This window comes from Ranitomeya imitator, chromosome 8 (genome assembly GCF_032444005.1).
Source record: "Ranitomeya imitator isolate aRanImi1 chromosome 8, aRanImi1.pri, whole genome shotgun sequence".
Classification (NCBI taxonomy): Eukaryota; Metazoa; Chordata; class Amphibia; order Anura; family Dendrobatidae; genus Ranitomeya; species Ranitomeya imitator.
The window spans coordinates 93,035,421-93,055,030 of record NC_091289.1 but is presented as its reverse complement, the minus strand read 5'-3'; the positions used below and the strand labels follow the sequence as shown (position 1 = coordinate 93,055,030).

General features: G+C 59.2%; 1 protein-coding gene across 6 annotated transcripts in view; it reads right to left on the bottom strand.

Annotated features, from left to right (window-relative positions):
* FOXRED2 (FAD dependent oxidoreductase domain containing 2) overlaps nt 1–19,610 on the bottom strand; it is a 746,176-nt gene that overhangs the window by 273,890 nt on the left and 452,676 nt on the right. The window lies entirely within an intron of this gene.

Here is a 19,610-nt window from a genome sequence, read left to right as displayed (position 1 = left end):
CTCTGGGTCATATTTGGTGGGCGGGGTCACTGGGTCACATTTGGTGGGCGGGGTCACTCTGGGTCACATTTGGTGGGCGGGGTCACTCTGGGTCACATTTGGTGGGCGGGGTCACTCTGGGTCACATTTGGTGGGCGGGGTCACTCTGGGTCACATTTGGTGGGCGGGGTCACTCTGGGTCACATTTGGTGGGCGGGGTCACTCTGGGTCACATTTGGTGGGCGGGGTCACTCTGGGTCTCATTTGGTGGGCGGGGTCACTCTGTGTCCGATTTGGTGGGCGGGGTCACTCTGGGTCACATTTGGTGGGCGGGGTCACTCTGGGTCACATTTGGTGGGCGGGGTCACTCTGGGTCACATTTGGTGGGCGGGGTCACTCTGGGTCACATTTGGTGGGCGGGGTCACTCTGGGTCACATTTGGTGGGCGGGGTCACTCTGGGTCACATTTGGTGGGCGGGGTCACTCTGGGTCACATTTGGTGGGCGGGTCACTCTGGGTCACATTTGGTGGGCGGGGTCCCTCTGGGTCACATTTGGTGGGCGGGGTTACTCTGGGTCACATTTGGTGGGCGGGGTCACTCTGGGTCACATTTGGTGGGCGGGGTCACTCTGGGTCACATTTGGTGGGCGGGGTCACTCTGGGTCCGATTTGGTAGGCGGGGTCACTCTGGGTCCGATTTGGTGGGCGGGGTCACTCTGGGTCCGATTTGGTGGGCGGGGCCACTTGGGGTCCGATTTGGTGGGCGGGGCCACTCGGGTCCGATTTGGTGGGCTGCGCACCTCAGGTGCCAATTTGGTGCGCGGGTCACTTTAAGAGCTGATATTATCTGGCAAAACTGTCCTGGTGGGGTCATGTAGAGTTCGTACGCGTTGGCATAGTAACTGGATCTGGCTTCGCATATCAATGAGCTAATCAGCCAGGTGGCAGTTGGCAGTTATTTTTAAATTGCCTCAGATATCAGCCATTATACCCTATGTCAAAATTTCTCTATTGAAATGCATAGCGGCAATGCTTTCCAATGAGGGGGAATCAATTTTTAAACGCACATTGCGCCAAAACTACAAATCCGATCGACACGAAAAATACTTAGCACACCTCTCATGGACGCTGGCTTCGAAATGACACCTCACTGGAGTCTGTGCGTGCAGCGGTTCGGGCCGCATTAATTGCAGAAAAAAGCCTAATAATAATAAGAATAAGAAGAATAAGAAGTTTACTACGGTGGAATAACAATATAGTGCTTTTTACAAAGCACTATAACTAGATGTGTATTTCCTGAAGGAACTACAGATAGTGCTTTGGAATGGTGCCCGGGCTACCCCTGCAAGACTTTCACACTTGGGTGCCCTTCAGGTGCTGATTTGGTGGGTGGGGTCCCTCTGGGTCCGATTTGGTGGGCGGGGTCCCTCGGGGTCCGATTTGGTGGGCGGGGTCCCTCGGGGTCCGATTTGGTGGGCGGGGTCCCTCGGGGTCCGATTTGGTGGGCGGGGTCCCTCGGGGTCCGATTTGGTGGGCGGGGTCCCTCGGGGTCCGATTTGGTGGGCGGGGTCCCTCGGGGTCCGATTTGGTGGGCGGGGTCACTCGGGGTCCGATTTGGTGGGCGGGGTCACTCGGGGTCCGATTTGGTGGGCGGGGTCACTCGGGGTCCGATTTGGTGGGCGGGGTCACTCGGGGTCCGATTTGGTGGGCGGGGCCACTCTGGGTCCGATTTGGTGGGCGGGGCCACTCTGGGTCAGATTTGGTGGGCGGGGCCACTCTGGGTCAGATTTGGTGGGCGGGGCCACTCTGGGTCAGATTTGGTGGGCGGGGCCACTCTGGGTCAGATTTGGTGGGCGGGGCCACTCTGGGTCAGATTTGGTGGACGGGGCCACTCTGGGTCAGATTTGGTGGGCGGGGCCACTCTGGGTCAGATTTGGTGGGCGGGGCCACTCTGGGTCAGATTTGGTGGGCGGGGCCACTCTGGGTCAGATTTGGTGGGCGGGGCCACTCTGGGTCAGATTTGGTGGGCGGGGCCACTCTGGGTCAGATTTGGTGGGCGGGGCCACTCTGGGTCAGATTTGGTGGGCGGGGCCACTCTGGGTCAGATTTGGTGGGCGGGGCCACTCTGGGTCAGATTTGGTGGGCGGGGCCACTCTGGGTCAGATTTGGTGGGCGGGGCCACTCTGGGTCAGATTTGGTGGGCGGGGCCACTCTGGGTCAGATTTGGTGGGCGGGGCCACTCTGGGTCAGATTTGGTGGGCGGGGCCACTCTGGGTCAGATTTGGTGGGCGGGGCCACTCTGGGTCAGATTTGGTGGGCGGGGCCACTCTGGGTCAGATTTGGTGGGCGGGGCCACTCTGGGTCAGATTTGGTGGGCGGGGCCACTCTGGGTCAGATTTGGTGGGCGGGGCCACTCTGGGTCAGATTTGGTGGGCGGGGCCACTCTGGGTCAGATTTGGTGGGCGGGGCCACTCTGGGTCAGATTTGGTGGGCGGGGCCACTCTGGGTCAGATTTGGTGGGCGGGGCCACTCTGGGTCAGATTTGGTGGGCGGGGTCACTCTGGGTCCGATTTCGTGGGCGGGGTCACTCGGTCAGATTTGGTGGGCGGGGTCACTCTGGGTCAGATTTGGTGGGCGGGGTCACTCTGGGTCAGATTTGGTGGGCGGGGCCACTCTGGGTCAGATTTGGTGGGCGGGGCCACTCTGGGTCAGATTTGGTGGGCGGGGCCACTCTGGGTCAGATTTGGTGGGCGGGGCCACTCTGGGTCAGATTTGGTGGGCGGGGCCACTCTGGGTCAGATTTGGTGGGCGGGGCCACTCTGGGTCAGATTTGGTGGGCGGGGCCACTCTGGGTCAGATTTGGTGGGCGGGGCCACTCTGGGTCAGATTTGGTGGGCGGGGCCACTCTAGGTCAGATTTGGTGGGCGGGGTCACTCTGGGTCCGATTTGGTGGGCGGGGTCACTGGGTCAGATTTGGTGGGCGGGGTCACTCTGGGTCAGATTTGGTGGGCGGGGTCACTCTGGGTTAGATTTGGTGGGCGGGGTCACTCTGGGTCACATTTGGTGGGCGGGGTCACTCTGGGTCAGATTTGGTGGGCGGGGCCACTCTAGGTCAGATTTGGTGGGCGGGGTCACTCTGGGTCCGATTTGGTGGGCGGGGTCACTGGGTCAGATTTGGTGGGCGGGGTCACTCTGGGTCAGATTTGGTGGGCGGGGCCACTTTGGGTCAGATTTGGTGGGCGGGGCCACTCTGGGTCAGATTTGGTGGGCGGGGTTACTCTGGGTCAGATTTGGTGGGCGGGGTCACTCGGGGTCCGATTCGGGGGTCCGGGTCACTCGGGGTCCGATTCGGGGGCGGGGTCACTCAGGGTCTGATTTGGGGGGCGGGGGAGCACTTACTTTTTCACACACGGGACCTGGGTGCACTTACTTTTCACCCACGGGACCAGGGGTGCACTTACTTTTCACCCACGGGACCAGGGGTGCACTTACTTTTCACCCACGGGATCGGGGGTGCACTTACTTTTCACCCATAGGACCCGGGGTGCACTTACTTTTCACACACGGGACCAGGGATGCACTTACTTTTCACACACGGGATCGGGGATGCACTTACTTTTCACACACGGGACAGGGGGTGCACTTACTTTTCACCCATGGGACTGGGGTGCACTTATTTTTCACACACGGGACCGGGGGTGCACTTACTTTTCACCCACGGGACCGGGGGTGCACTTACTTTTCACACCCGGGACCAGGGATGCACTTACTTTTCACACACGGGACCGGGGTGCACTTACTTTTCACCCACGGGACCGAGGTTGCACTTATTTTTCACACACGGGAGCGGGGGTGCACTTACTTTTCACACTCAGGACCGGGGTGCACTTACTTTTCACACTCAGGAACGGGGGTGCACTTACTTTTCACACACGGGACCGGGGGTGCACTTATTTTTCACTCACGGGACCGGGGGTGCACTTACTTTTCACCCACGGGACCGGGGGTGCACTTACTTTTCACACCCGGGACCAGGGATGCACTTACTTTTCACACCCGGGACCAGGGATGCATTTACTTTTCACACACGGGAACGGGGTGCACTTACTTTTCACCCACGGGACCGAGGGTGCACTTACTTTTCACTTACGGGACCTGGGGTGCGCTTACTTTTCACACTCAGGACCGGGGGTGCACTTACTTTTCACACACGGGACTGGGGTGCACTTAATTTTCACCCACGGGACTGGGGGTGCACTTACTTTTCACAAACGGGATCGGGGTGCACTTACTTTTCACACACATGGGACCGGGGTGCACTTACTTTTCACACAAGGGACCGGGGGTGCACTTACTTTTCACACCAGGAACGGGGGTGCACTTACTTTTCACACACGGGACCGGGGGTGCACTTACTTTTCACAGACCGGATCGGGGGTGCACTGGGCACCTCAGGGTCAGATTTGGTGTGCGGGTCACTTTAAGAGCTGATATTATCTGGCAAAACTGTGTCCTGGTGGGGTCATGTAGAGTTCGTAGGCGTTGGCATAGTAACTGGGTCTGACTTCGCATATCAATGAGCTGATCAGCCAGGTGGCAGTTGGGCTGATTTCTGAGGCAATTTCAAAATAACTGCCATTATAAGCTTATGGCAAGATTTCCCTATTGAAATGCATTGAGACAACATTTTCAAACGCAAATTGCGCCAAAACTACAAATCCGATCAACACGAAAAATACTTAGCACACCTGCCAGGAACGCTGGCTTCGAAATGACACCTCACTGGAGTCTGTGCGTGCAGCGGTTCGGGCCGCATTAATTGCGGACTGAATAATAATAAGAAGAATAAGTTGACTACGGTGGAATAACAATATAGTGCTTTTTACTAAGCACTATAACTAGATGGGTATTTCCTGAAGGAACTACAGATAGTGCTTTGGAATGGTGCCCGGGCTGCCCCTGCAAGACTTTCACACTTGGGTGTCCCTCAGGCGCTGGTTTGGTGGGTGGATCCCCTCAGGGACCGATTTGGTGGGCGGGTTCACTCTAAGTCCGATTTGGTGGTCGGGGCCCCTCAGGGTCCGATTTGGTGGTCGGGGCCCCTCAGGGTCCGATTTGGTGGTCGGGGCCCCTCAGGGTCCGATTTGGAGGTCGGGGCCCCTCAGGGTCCGATTTGGAGGTCGGGGCCCCTCAGGGTCCGATTTGGTGGTCGTGGCCCCTCAGTGTCCGATTTGGTGGTCGGGGCCCCTCAGGGTCCGATTTGGTGGTCGGGGCCCCTCAGGGTCCGATTTGGTGGTCGGGGCCCCTCAGGGTCCGATTTGGTGGTCGGGGCCCCTCATGGTCCGATTTGGTGGTCGGGGCCCCTCAGGGTCCGATTTGGTGGTCGGGGCCCCTCAGGGTCCGATTTGGAGGTCGGGGCCCCTCAGGGTCCGATTTGGAGGTCGGGGCCCCTCAGGGTCCGATTTGGTGGTCGGGGCCCCTCAGGGTCCGATTTGGAGGTCGGGGCCCCTCAGGGTCCGATTTGGTGGTCGGGGCCCCTCAGGGTCCGATTTGGAGGTCGGGGCCCCTCAGGGTCCGATTTGGTGGTCGGGGCCCCTCAGGGTCCGATTTGGTGGTCGGGGCCCCTCAGGGTCCGATTTGGTGGTCGGGGCCCCTCAGGGTCCGATTTGGTGGTCGGGGCCCCTCAGGGTCCGATTTGGTGGTCGGGGCCCCTCAGGGTCCGATTTGGTGGTCGGGGCCCCTCAGGGTCCGATTTGGAGGTCGGGGCCCCTCAGGGTCCGATTTGGAGGTCGGGGCCCCTCAGGGTCCGATTTGGTGGTCGGGGCCCCTCAGGGTCCGATTTGGTGGTCGGGGCCCCTCAGGGTCCGATTTGGTGGTCGGGGCCCCTCAGGGTCCGATTTGGTCGGGGCCCCTCAGGGTCCGATTTGGAGGTCGGGGCCCCTCAGGGTCCGATTTGGTGGTCGGGGACCCTCAGGGTCCGATTTGGTGGTCGGGGCCCCTCAGGGTCCGATTTGGTGGTCGGGGCCCCTCAGGGTCCGATTTGGTGGTCGGGGCCCCTCAGGGTCCGATTTGGTGGTCGGGGCCCCTCAGGGTCCGATTTGGTGGTCGGGGCCCCTCAGGGTCCGATTTGGAGGTCGGGGCCCCTCAGGGTCCGATTTGGTGGTCGGGGCCCCTCAGGGTCCGATTTGGAGGTCGGGGCCCCTCAGGGTCCGATTTGGAGGTCGGGGCCCCTCAGGGTCCGATTTGGAGGTCGGGGCCCCTCAGGGTCCGATTTGGAGGTCGGGGCCCTTCAGGGTCCGATTTGGAGGTCGGGGCCCCTCGGGGTCCGATTTGGTGCGCGGGTCACTTTAAGAGCTGATATTATCTGGCAAAACTGTGTCCTGATGGGGTCATGTAGAGTTCGTAGGCGTTGGCATAGTAAATAGATCTGACTTCGAATATCAATGAGCTGATCAGCCAGGTGGCAGTTGGCAGTTATTTTTTAAATTGCCTCAGATATCAGCCATTATACCTTATGGCAAAATTTCCCTATTGAAATGCATTGCGGCAATGCTTTCCAATGAGGGGAAATCAATTTTGAAACGCATATTGCGCCAAAACTACAAATCCGATCGACACGAAAAATACTTAGCACACCTCTCATGGACGCTGGCTTCGAAATGACACCTCACTGGAGTCTGTGCGTGCTGCGGTTCGGGCCGCATTAATTGCGGAAAAAAGCCTAATAATAAGAAGAAGAATAAGAATAAGAAGTTTACTACGGTGGAATAACAATATAGTGCTTTGTTCCAAAGCACTATAATAATAAGAAGTTGTCTACGGTGGAATAACAATATAGTGCTTTTTACAAAAGCACTATAACTAGATGGGTATTTCCTGAAGGAACTACAGATAGTGCTTTGGAATGGTGCCCGGGCTGCCCCTGCAAGAGTTTTACACTTGGATGCACCTCAGGATCGATTTGGTGGTCGGGGAACCTCAGGTGCCAATTTGGTGGGCGGGGAACCTCAGATGCCAATTTGGTGGGCGGGGCCACTCTGGGTCTGATTTGGTGGGCGGGGCCAATCTGGGTCTGATTTGGTGGGCAGGGAACATCAGGGGCCGATTTGGTGGGCGGAGCCCCTTAGGGGCCGATTTGGTGGGTGGGGTCACTCAGGGTCCGATTTGGTGGGTGGGGTCACTCTGGGTCCGATTTGGTGGGCGGGGTCACTCTGAGTCTGATTTGGTGGGCGGGGTCACTCTGAGTCTGATTTGGTGGGCGGGGTCACTCTGGGTCCGATTTGGTGGGCGGGGCACCTCAGGGACTGATTTGGTGGCCGGGGCCCCTCAGGTGCCGATTTGGTGGGCGGGGCCGCTCTGGGTCCTATTTGGTGGGCGGGGACCCTCTATGTCCGATTTGGTGGGCGGGGCCCCTCTGGGTCCGATTTGGTGGGCGGGGCCCCTCTGGGTCCGATTTGGTGGGCGGGGCCCCTCTGGGTCCGATTTGGTGGGCGGGGCCCCTCTGGGTCCGATTTGGTGGGCGGGGCCCCTCTGGGTCCGATTTGGTGGGCGGGGCCTCTCTGGGTCCGATTTGGTGGGCGGGGCACCTCTGGGTCAGATTTGGTGGGCGGGGCACCTCTGGGTCAGATTTAGTGGGCGGGGCACCTCTGGGTCAGATTTGGTGGGCGGGGCACCTCTGGGTCAGATTTGGTGGGCGGGGCACCTCTGGGTCAGATTAGGTGGGCGGGGCACCTCTGGGTCAGATTAGGTGGGCGGGGCACCTCAGGGTCAGATTTGGTGGGCGGGGCACCTCTGGGTCAGATTTGGTGGTCGGGGCCCCTCAGGGTCCGATTTGGAGGTCGGGGCCCCTCAGGGTCCGATTTGGTGGTCGGGGACCCTCAGGGTCCGATTTGGTGGTCGGGGCCCCTCAGGGTCCGATTTGGTGGTCGGGGCCCCTCAGGGTCCGATTTGGTGGTCGGGGCCCCTCAGGGTCCGATTTGGTGGTCGGGGCCCCTCAGGGTCCGATTTTGTGGTCGGGGCCCCTCAGGGTCCGATTTGGTGGTCGGGGCCCCTCAGGGTCCGATTTGGTGGTCGGGGCCCCGTCAGGGTCCGATTTGGAGGTCGGGGCCCCTCAGGGTCCGATTTGGAGGTCGGGGCCCCTCAGGGTCCGATTTGGTGGTCGGGGCCCCACAGGGTCCGATTTGGAGGTCGGGGCCCCACAGGGTCCGATTTGGAGGTCGGGGCCCCTCAGGGTCCGATTTGGAGGTCGGGGCCCCTCAGGGTCCGATTTGGAGGTCGGGGCCCCTCAGGGTCCGATTTGGAGGTCAGGGCCCTTCAGGGTCCGATTTGGAGGTCGGGGCCCCTCGGGGTCCGATTTGGTGCGCGGGTCACTTTAAGAGCTGATATTATCTGGCAAAACTGTGTCCTGGTGGGGTCATGTAGAGTTCGTAGGCGTTGGCATAGTAACTGGATCTGACTTCGAATATCAATGAGCTGATCAGCCAGGTGGCAGTTGGCAGTTATTTTTTAAATTGCCTCAGATATCAGCCATTATACCTTATGGCAAAATTTCCCTATTGAAATGCATTGCGGCAATGCTTTCCAAAGAGGGGAAATCAATTTTGAAACGCATATTGCGCCAAAACTACAAATCCGATCGACACGAAAAATACTTAGCACACCTCTCATGGACGCTGGCTTCGAAATGACACCTCACTGGAGTCTGTGCGTGCTGCGGTTCGGGCCGCATTAATTGCGGAAAAAAGCCTAATAATAATAAGAAGAATAAGAATAAGAAGTTTACTACGGTGGAATAACAATATAGTGCTTTGTTCCAAAGCACTATAATAATAAGAAGTTGTCTACGGTGGAATAACAATATAGTGCTTTTTACAAAAGCACTATAACTAGATGGGTATTTCCTGAAGGAACTACAGATAGTGCTTTGGAATGGTGCCCGGGCTGCCCCTGCAAGAGTTTTACACTTGGATGCACCTCAGGATCGATTTGGTGGTCGGGGAACCTCAGGTGCCAATTTGGTGGGCGGGGAACCTCAGATGCCAATTTGGTGGGCGGGGCCACTCTGGGTCTGATTTGGTGGGCGGGGCCAATCTGGGTCTGATTTGGTGGGCAGGGAACATCAGGGGCCGATTTGGTGGGCGGAGCCCCTTAGGGGCCGATTTGGTGGGTGGGGTCACTCAGGGTCCGATTTGGTGGGTGGGGTCACTCTGGGTCCGATTTGGTGGGCGGGGTCACTCTGAGTCTGATTTGGTGGGCGGGGCCCCTCAGGGTCCGATTTGGTGGTCGGGGCCCCTCAGGGTCCGATTTTGTGGTCGGGGCCCCTCAGGGTCCGATTTGGTGGTCGGGGCCCCTCAGGGTCCGATTTGGTGGTCGGGGCCCCGTCAGGGTCCGATTTGGAGGTCGGGGCCCCTCAGGGTCCGATTTGGAGGTCGGGGCCCCTCAGGGTCCGATTTGGTGGTCGGGGCCCCTCAGGGTCCGATTTGGTGGTCGGGGCCCCTCAGGGTCCGATTTGGTGGTCGGGGCCCCTCAGGGTCCGATTTGGTGGTCGGGGCCCCTCAGGGTCCGATTTGGTGGTCGGGGCCCCTCAGGGTCCGATTTTGTGGTCGGGGCCCCTCAGGGTCCGATTTGGTGGTCGGGGCCCCTCAGGGTCCGATTTGGTGGTCGGGGCCCCGTCAGGGTCCGATTTGGAGGTCGGGGCCCCTCAGGGTCCGATTTGGAGGTCGGGGCCCCTCAGGGTCCGATTTGGTGGTCGGGGCCCCTCAGGGTCCGATTTGGAGGTCGGGGCCCCACAGGGTCCGATTTGGAGGTCGGGGCCCCTCAGGGTCCGATTTGGAGGTCGGGGCCCCTCAGGGTCCGATTTGGAGGTCGGGGCCCCTCAGGGTCCGATTTGGAGGTCGGGGCCCCTCAGGGTCCGATTTGGAGGTCGGGGCCCTTCAGGGTCCGATTTGGAGGTCGGGGCCCCTCGGGGTCCGATTTGGTGCGCGGGTCACTTTAAGAGCTGATATTATCTGGCAAAACTGTGTCCTGGTGGGGTCATGTAGAGTTCGTAGGCGTTGGCATAGTAACTGGATCTGACTTCGAATATCAATGAGCTGATCAGCCAGGTGGCAGTTGGCAGTTATTTTTTAAATTGCCTCAGATATCAGCCATTATACCTTATGGCAAAATTTCCCTATTGAAATGCATTGCGGCAATGCTTTCCAAAGAGGGGAAATCAATTTTGAAACGCATATTGCGCCAAAACTACAAATCCGATCGACACGAAAAATACTTAGCACACCTCTCATGGACGCTGGCTTCGAAATGACACCTCACTGGAGTCTGTGCGTGCTGCGGTTCGGGCCGCATTAATTGCGGAAAAAAGCCTAATAATAATAAGAAGAATAAGAATAAGAAGTTTACTACGGTGGAATAACAATATAGTGCTTTGTTCCAAAGCACTATAATAATAAGAAGTTGTCTACGGTGGAATAACAATATAGTGCTTTTTACAAAAGCACTATAACTAGATGGGTATTTCCTGAAGGAACTACAGATAGTGCTTTGGAATGGTGCCCGGGCTGCCCCTGCAAGAGTTTTACACTTGGATGCACCTCAGGATCGATTTGGTGGTCGGGGAACCTCAGGTGCCAATTTGGTGGGCGGGGAACCTCAGATGCCAATTTGGTGGGCGGGGCCACTCTGGGTCTGATTTGGTGGGCGGGGCCAATCTGGGTCTGATTTGGTGGGCAGGGAACATCAGGGGCCGATTTGGTGGGCGGAGCCCCTTAGGGGCCGATTTGGTGGGTGGGGTCACTCAGGGTCCGATTTGGTGGGTGGGGTCACTCTGGGTCCGATTTGGTGGGCGGGGTCACTCTGAGTCTGATTTGGTGGGCGGGGCCCCTCAGGGTCCGATTTGGTGGTCGGGGCCCCTCAGGGTCCGATTTTGTGGTCGGGGCCCCTCAGGGTCCGATTTGGTGGTCGGGGCCCCTCAGGGTCCGATTTGGTGGTCGGGGCCCCGTCAGGGTCCGATTTGGAGGTCGGGGCCCTTCAGGGTCCGATTTGGAGGTCGGGGCCCCTCAGGGTCCGATTTGGTGGTCGGGGCCCCTCAGGGTCCGATTTGGTGGTCGGGGCCCCTCAGGGTCCGATTTGGTGGTCGGGGCCCCTCAGGGTCCGATTTGGTGGTCGGGGCCCCTCAGGGTCCGATTTGGTGGTCGGGGCCCCTCAGGGTCCGATTTTGTGGTCGGGGCCCCTCAGGGTCCGATTTGGTGGTCGGGGCCCCTCAGGGTCCGATTTGGTGGTCGGGGCCCCGTCAGGGTCCGATTTGGAGGTCGGGGCCCCTCAGGGTCCGATTTGGAGGTCGGGGCCCCTCAGGGTCCGATTTGGTGGTCGGGGCCCCTCAGGGTCCGATTTGGAGGTCGGGGCCCCACAGGGTCCGATTTGGAGGTCGGGGCCCCTCAGGGTCCGATTTGGAGGTCGGGGCCCCTCAGGGTCCGATTTGGAGGTCGGGGCCCCTCAGGGTCCGATTTGGAGGTCGGGGCCCCTCAGGGTCCGATTTGGAGGTCGGGGCCCTTCAGGGTCCGATTTGGAGGTCGGGGCCCCTCGGGGTCCGATTTGGTGCGCGGGTCACTTTAAGAGCTGATATTATCTGGCAAAACTGTGTCCTGGTGGGGTCATGTAGAGTTCGTAGGCGTTGGCATAGTAACTGGATCTGACTTCGAATATCAATGAGCTGATCAGCCAGGTGGCAGTTGGCAGTTATTTTTTAAATTGCCTCAGATATCAGCCATTATACCTTATGGCAAAATTTCCCTATTGAAATGCATTGCGGCAATGCTTTCCAAAGAGGGGAAATCAATTTTGAAACGCATATTGCGCCAAAACTACAAATCCGATCGACACGAAAAATACTTAGCACACCTCTCATGGACGCTGGCTTCGAAATGACACCTCACTGGAGTCTGTGCGTGTAGCGGTTCGGGCCGCATTAATTGCGGAAAAAAGCCTAATAATAATAAGAATAAGAAGAATAAGAAGTTTACTACGGTGGAATAACAATATAGTGCTTTTTACAAAGCACTATAACTAGATGGGTATTTCCTGAAGGAACTACAGATAGTGCTTTGGAATGGTGCCCGGGCTGCCCCTGCAAGACTTTCACACTTGGGTGCCCCTCAGGGTCCGATTTGGTGGGCGGGGCCCCTCAGGGTCCGATTTGGTGGGCGGGGCACCTCAGGGTCCGATTTGGTGGGCGGGGCACCTCAGGGTCCGATTTGGTGGGCGGGGCCTCTCAGGGTCCGATTTGGTGGGCGGGGCCCCTCAGGGTCCGATTTGGTGGGCGGGGCCCCTCAGGGTCCGATATGGTGGGCGGGGCACCTCAGGGTCCGATTTGGTAGCCGGGGCACCTCATGGTACGATTTGGTGGACGGGGCCCCTCAGGGTCCGATTTGGTGGGCGGGGCCCCTCAGGGTCCGATTTGGTGGGCGGGGCCCGTCAGGGTCCGATTTGGTGGGCGGGGCACCTCAGGGTTCGATTTGGTGGCGGGGCACCTCAGGGTCCGATTTGGTGGGCGGGGCCCCTCAGGGTCCGATTTGGTGGGCGGGGCACCTCAGGGTCCGATTTGGTGGGCGGGGCCTCTCAGGGTCCGATTTGGTGGGCGGGGCACCTCAGGGTCCGATTTGGTGGGCGGGGCACCTCAGGGTCCGATTTGGTGGGCGGGGAACCTCAGGGGCCGATTTGGTGGGCGGGGCACCTCAGGGTCCGATTTTGTGGGCGGGGCCTCTCGGGGTCCGATTTTGTGGGCGGGGCCCCTCAGGGTCCGATTTTGTGGGCGGGGCCCCTCAGGGTCCGATTTTGTGCGCGGGGCCACTCAGGGTCCGATTTGGTGGGCGGGGCCCCTCAGTGGCCGATTTGGTGGGCGGAGCAACTCAGGGTCCGATTTGGTGGGCGGGGCCCCTCAGGGTCCGATTTGGTGGGCGGGGCCCCTCAGGGTCCGATTTGGTGGGCGGGGCCCCTCAGGGTCCGATTTGGTGGGCGGGGCCCCTCAGGGACCGATTTGGTGGGTGGGGCACCTCAGGGACCGATTTGGTGGGTGGGGCACCTCAGGGTACGATTTGGTGGGCGGGGCCCCTCAGGGTCCGATTTGATGGGCGGGGCCCCTCAGGGTCCGATTTGGTGGGCGGGGCCCCTCAGGGCCCGATTTGTTGGGCGAAGCCCCTCAGGGGCCAATCTGTTGGGCGGGGCCCCTCAGGGGCCGATTTGGTGGGCGGGGCTCCTCAGGGGCCGATTTGGTTGGTGGGGCCCCTCAGGGGCCGATTTGGTGGACGGGGCCCCTCAGGGTCCGATTTGGTGGGCGGGGTCCCTCAGGGTCCGATTTGGTGTGCAGGTCACTTTAAGAGCTGATATTATCTGGCAAAACTGTGTCCTGGTGGGGTCATGTAGAGTTCGTAGGCGTTGGCATAGTAACTGGGTCTCACTGCGCATGTCAATTAACTAATCAGCCAGGTGGCATTTGGCAGTGTTTTTGAAATTGCCTCAGAAATCAGCCATTATCCCCTATTGGAACAATTTCCCCATTGAAATGCATTGAGACTAAATTTTCAAACGCCAATTGCGCCAAAACTACAAATCGGATCGACACGAAAAATACTTAGCACACCTCTGGGGGACCCTGGCTTCGAAACGACACCTCAATGGAGTCTGTGCGTGCAGCGGTTCGGGCCGCATTAATTGCGGAAAAAAGCCTAAAAATAATAAGTTAACCACGTTCGGATTACAATAATAATACTAGATGGGTATTTCCTGAAGGAACTACAGATAGTGCTTTGGAATGGTGCCCGGGCTGCCCCTGCAAGACTTTCACACTTGGGTGCCCTTCAGGCGCTGGTTTGGTGGGCGGGGCCCCTCAGGGGATGATTTGGTGGGTGGGGCCACTCTGTGTCCGATTTGGTAGACGGGACCACTCTGGGTCTGATTTGGTGGGCGGGGCCACTCTGGGTCAGATTTGGTGGGCGGGGCCACTCTGGGTCAGATTTGGTGGGCAGAGCACCTCTGGGTCAGATTTGGTGGGCAGGGCACCTCGGTCAGATTTGGTGGGTGGGACACCTCTGGGTCAGATTTGGTGGGCGGGGTCACTCTGGGTGACATTTGGTGGGCGGGGTCACTCTGGGTCACATTTGGTGGGCGGGGTCACTCTGGCTCACATTTGGTGGGCGGGGTCACTCTGGGTCACATTTGGTGGGCGGGGTCACTCTGGGTCACATTTGGTGGGCGGGGTCACTCTGGGTCACATTTGGTGGGCGGGGTCACTCTGGGTCACATTTGGTGGGCGGGGTCACTCTGGGTCACATTTGGTGGGCGGGGTCACTCTGGGTCACATTTGGTGGGCGGGGTCACTCTGGGTCACATTTGGTGGGCAGGGTCACTCTGGGTCACATTTGGTGGGCGGGGTCACTCTGGGTCACATTTGGTGGGCGGGGCCACTCGCGGTCCGATTTGGTGGGCGGGGCCACTCGGGGGTCACATTTGGTGGGCGGGATCACATTTGGTGGGCGGGGTCACATTTGGTGGGCGGGGTCACTCAGTCACATTTGGTGGGCGGGGTCACTCTGGGTCACATTTGGTGGGTGGGGTCACTTTGGGTCACATTTGGTGGGCGGGGTCACTCTGGGTCACCTTTGGTGGGCGGGGTCACTCTGGGTCACATTTGGTGGGCGGGGTCACTCTGGGTCACATTTGGTGGGCGGGGTCACTGGGTCACATTTGGTGGGCGGGGTCACTCTGGGTCACATTTGGTGGGCGGGGTCACTCTGGGTCACATTTGGTGGGCGGGGTCACTCTGGGTCACATTTGGTGGGCGGGGTCACTCTGGGTCACATTTGGTGGGCGCGGTCACCCTGGGTCACATTTGGTGGGCGGGGTCACTCTGGGTCACATTTGGTGGGCGGGGTCACATTTGGTGGGCGGGGTCACATTTGGTGGGCGGGGTCACATTTGGTGGGCGGGGTCACTCTGGGTCACCTTTGGTGGGCGGGGTCACTCTGGGTCACATTTGCTGGGCGGGGTCACTCTGGGTCACATTTGGTGGGCGGGGTCACTCTGGGTCACATTTGGTGGGCGGGGTCACTCTGGGTCACATTTGGTGGGCGGGGTCACTCTGGGTCACATTTGGTGGGCGGGGTCACTCTGGGTCACATTTTGTGGGCGGGGTCACTCTGGGTCACATTTGGTGGGCGGGGTCACTCTAGGTCACATTTGGTGGGCGGGGTCACTCTGGGTCACATTTGGTGGGCGGGGTCACTCTGGGTCACATTTGGTGGGCGGGGTCACTCTGGGTCACATTTGGTGGGCGGGGTCACTCTGGGTCACATTTGGTGGGCGGGGTCACTCTGGGTCACATTTGGTGGGCGGGGTCACTCTGGGTCACATTTGGTGGGCGGGGTCACTCTGGGTCACATTTGGTGGGCGGGGTCACATTTGGTGGGCGGGGTCACTTTGGGTCACATTTGGTGGGCGGGGTCACTCTGGGTCACATTTGGTGGGCGGGGTCACTCTGGGTCACATTTGGTGGGCGGGGTCACTCTGGGTCACATTTGGTGGGCGGGGTCACTCTGGGTCACATTTGGTGGGCGGGGTCACTCTGGGTCACATTTGGTGGGCGGGGTCACTCTGGGTCACATTTGGTGGGCGGGGCCACTCTAGGTCCGATTTGGTGGGCGGGGTCACTCTGGGTCACATTTGGTGGGCGGGGTCACTCTGGGTCACATTTGGTGGGCGGGTTCACTCTGGGTCACATTTGGTGGGCGGGGTCACTCTGGGTCACATTTGGTGGGCGGGGTCACATTTGGTGGGCGGGGTCACTCTGGGTCACATTTGGTGGGCGGGGTCACTCTGGGTCACATTTGGTGGGCGGGGTCACTCTGGGTCACATTTGGTGGGCGGGGTCACTCTGGGTCACATTTAGTGGGCGGGGTCACTCTGGGTCACATTTGGTGGGCGGGGTCACTCTGGGTCACATTTGGTGGGCGAGATCACTCTGGGTCACATTTGGTGGGCGGGGTCACTCTGGGTCACATTTGGTGGGCGGGGTCACTCTGGGTCACATTTGGTGGGCAGGGTCACTCTGGGTCACATTTGGTGGGCGGGGTCACATTTGGTGGGCGGGGTCACATTTGGTGGGCGGGGTCACATTTGGTGGGCGGGGTCACTCTGGGTCACATTTGGTGGGCGGGGTCACTCTGGGTCACATTTGGTGGGCGGGGTCACTCTGGGTCACATTTGGTGGGCGGGGTCACTCTGGGTCACATTTGGTGGGCGGGGTCACTCTGGGTCACATTTGGTGGGCGGGGTCACTCTGGGTCACATTTGGTGGGCGGGGTCACTCTGGGTCACATTTGGTGGGCGGGGTCACTCTGGGTCACATTTGGTGGGCGGGGTCACTCTGGGTCACATTTGGTGGGCGGGGTCACTCTGGGTCACATTTGGTGGGCGGGGTCACTCTGGGTCACATTTGGTGGGCGGGGTCACTCTGGGTCACATTTGGTGGGCGGGGTCACTCTGGGTCACATTTGGCGGGCGGGGTCACTCTGGGTCCGATTTGGCGGGCGGGGCCACTCGGGGTCCGATTTGGTGGGCGGGGCCACTCGGGTCCGATTTGGTGGGCTGCGCACCTCAGGTGCCAATTTGGTGCGCGGGTCACTTTAAGAGCTGATATTATCTGGCAAAACTGTGTCCTGGTGGGGTCATGTAGAGTTCGTAGGCGTTGGCATAGTAACTGGGTCTGACTGCACATCGCAATGAGCTAATCAGCCAGGTGGCAGTTGGCAGTTATTTTGAAATTGCCTCAGAAATCAGCCATTATCCCTTATTGTTGGAACAATTTCCCATTGAAATGCATTGAGACGAAATTTTCAAACGCCAATTGCGCCAAAACTACAAATCCGATCGACACGAAAAATACTTAGCACACCTGCCAGGAACGCTGGCTTCGAAATGACACCTCACTGGAGTCTGTGCGTGCAGCGGTTCGGGCCGCATTAATTGCGGACTGAATAATAATAAGAAGAATAAGTTGACTACGGTGGAATAACAATATAGTGCTTTGTCCCAAAGCACTATAACTAGATGTGTATTTCCTGAAGGAACTACAGATAGTGCTTTGGAATGGTGCCCGGGCTACCCCTGCAAGACTTTCACACTTGGGTGCCCCTCAGGGTCCGATTTGGTGGGCGGGGCCACTTTGGGTCCGATTTGGTGGGCGGGGCCACTCTGGGTCCGATTTGGTGGGCGGGACCACTCTGGGTCCGATTTGGTGGGCGGGACCACTCTGGGTCCGATTTGGTGGGCGGGGCCACTCTGGGTCCAATTTGGTGGGCGGGGCCACTCTGGGTCCGATTTGGTGGGCGGGGCCACTCTGGGTCCGATTTGGTGGGCGGGGCCACTCTGGGTCCGATTTGGTGGGCGGGGCCACTCTGGGTCCGATTTGGTGGGCGGGGCCACTCTGGGTCCGATTTGGTGGGCGGGGCCACTCTGGGTCCGATTTGGTGGGCGGGGCCACTCTGGGTCAGATTTGGTGGGCGGGGTCACTCTGGGTCAGATTTGGTGGGCGGGGTCACTCTGGGTCAGATTTGGTGGGCGGGGTCACTCGGGGTCAGATTTGGTGGGCGGGGTCACTCGGGGTCAGATTTGGTGGGCGGGGTCACTCAGGGGCCAGATTTGGTGGGCGGGGTCACTCTGGGTCAGATTTGGTGGGCGGGGTCACTCTGGGTCCGATTTGGTGGGCGGGGTCACTCTGGGTCCGATTTGGTGGGCGGGGTCACTCTGGGTCCGATTTGGTGGGCGGGGTCACTCTGGGTCCGATTTGGTGGGCGGGGTCACTCTGGGTCAGATTTGGTGGGCGGGGTCACTCTGGGTCAGATTTGGTGGGCGGGGTCACTCTGGGTCAGATTTGGTGGGCGGGGTCACCCTGGGTCAGATTTGGTGGGCGGGGCCACTCTGGGTCAGATTTGGTGGGCGGGGCCACTCTGGGTCAGATTTGGTGGGCGGGGCCACTCTGGGTCAGATTTGGTGGGCGGGGCCACTCTGGGTCAGATTTGGTGGGCGGGGCCACTCTGGGTCAGATTTGGTGGGCGGGGTTACTCTGGGTCAGATTTGGTGGGCGGGGTCACTCTGGGTCCAATTTGGGGGGCGGGGCCACTCGGGGTCCGATTCGGGGGTCCGGGTCACTCGGGGTCCGATTTGGGGGCGGGGTCACTCAGGGTCCGATTTGGGGGGCGGGGGCACACTTACTTTTTCACACACGGGACCTGGGTGCACTTACTTTTCACCCACGGGACCAGGGGTGCACTTACTTTTCACACACGGGACCGGGGTGCACTTACTTTTCACCCACGGGACCGAGGGTGCACTTATTTTTCACACACGGGACCGGGGGTGCACTTACTTTTCAACCACGGGACCGGGGGTGCACTTACTTTTCACACCCGGGACCAGGGATGCACTTACTTTTCACACACGGGACCGGGGTGCACTTACTTTTCACCCACGGGACCGAGGGTGCACTTACTTTTCACTTACGGGACCTGGGGTGCGCTTACTTTTCACACTCAGGACCGGGGGTGCACTTACTTTTCACACACGGGACTGGGATGCACTTAATTTTCACCCACGGGACTGGGGGTGCACTTAATTTTCACCCACGGGACCGGGGGTGCACTTACTTTTCACAAATGGGATCGGGGTGCACTTACTTTTCACACACATGGGACCGGGGTGCACTTACTTTTCACACAAGGGACCGGGGGTGCACTTACTTTTCACACCAGGAACGGGGGTGCACTTACTTTTCACACACGGGACCAGGGGTGCACTTACTTTTCACTCACGGGACCGGGGGTGCACTTACTTTTCACCCACGGGACCGGGGGTGCACTTACTTTTCAACCACGGGACCGGGGGTGCACTTACTTTTCACACCCGGGACCAGGGATGCACTTACTTTTCACACACGGGATGGGGTGCACTTACTTTTCACCCACGGGACCGAGGGTGCACTTATTTTTCACACACGGGACCGGGGGTGCACTTACTTTTCACACCCGGGACCAGGGATGCACTTACTTTTCACACACGGGACCGGGGTGCACTTACTTTTCACCCACGGGACCGAGGGTGCACTTACTTTTCACTTACGGGACCTGGGGTGCGCTTACTTTTCACACTCAGGACCGGGGGTGCACTTACTTTTCACACACGGGACTGGGGTGCACTTAATTTTCACCCACGGGACTGGGAGTGCACTTACTTTTCACAAACGGGATCGGGGTGCACTTACTTTTCACACACATGGGACCGGGGTGCACTTACTTTTCACACAAGGGACCGGGGGTGCACTTACTTTTCACACACATGGGACCGGGGTGCACTTACTTTTCACACCAGGAACGGGGGTGCACTTACTTTTCACACACGGGACCGGGGGTGCACTGGGCACCTCAGGATCAGATTTGGTGTGCGGGTCACTTTAAGAGCTGATATTATCTGGCAAAACTGTGTCCTGGTGGGGTCATGTAAAGTTCGTAGGCGTTGGCATAGTAACTGGGTCTGACTGCACATAGCAGTGAGCTAATCAGCCAGGTGGCAGTTGGCAGTTAGTT